We start from the raw sequence: 708 nt of genomic DNA, 5'->3' as shown, positions 1-708 counted from the left end.
GTAAAAAGTGCCAGTCGTAAAGCTTGCAGCTGCTTTACGGCTGTGTCGTTCATAAGAACGTGGCATTGACTTATAATTGTGATAGTGGAAAGGGTTGGTGCGGTGGTCCAGTGGGGGCCACCTTCCCTTTTGAAGGATCTCCACCTCCTCTGTGTGTGAGGGGAGTTTCCACTCTTGGTGGCACAGGATTCCCCGGGGCTTAACTGCCTGGGATAAGTCCCACTGTGGTAAAAAGTTGGATATAAACGAAATTTTGAAGCAGATTTTGGCGAGTCACTTGTGATTTTATCTAAAAAGAAATGTTGATATACGTTTATGATATATCCAAAAGTCAGAGCCCTATTTACACAAAATTTTGCGTTAAATATGGCTGTAATAATAATAATAAGAAGAAGAATAGCAATAATAATAATTATATTAATAAGAGTCTCTGCCCATAGTCTCTGGGATAGGTTCTGCACCCCCCCCCCCCCCCCCCAAAAGCAATCATTATAGCATAATAATAATTGTTATCTTGTAGGTCTATCCTCCAATAATCTGGACTCATACGTTGTCATCCTTCACTCTTACAAATTCTTCCACCAGATGGCAGCAGACGTGCCCAACATTTAAGTGCAGGGCCCTTAACTACCCTGCAGGGCACATCGCTTATACCTTTTTACAGTAACAATGGACGATCAGAAGGTGCACTGCAGGTTGTGCTTTCAA

This window comes from Brienomyrus brachyistius, chromosome 1 (genome assembly GCF_023856365.1).
Source record: "Brienomyrus brachyistius isolate T26 chromosome 1, BBRACH_0.4, whole genome shotgun sequence".
NCBI lineage: Eukaryota > Metazoa > Chordata > Actinopteri > Osteoglossiformes > Mormyridae > Brienomyrus > Brienomyrus brachyistius.
The sequence above is the reverse complement of the archived record's forward strand: the minus strand, read 5'-3'. Positions refer to the sequence as shown.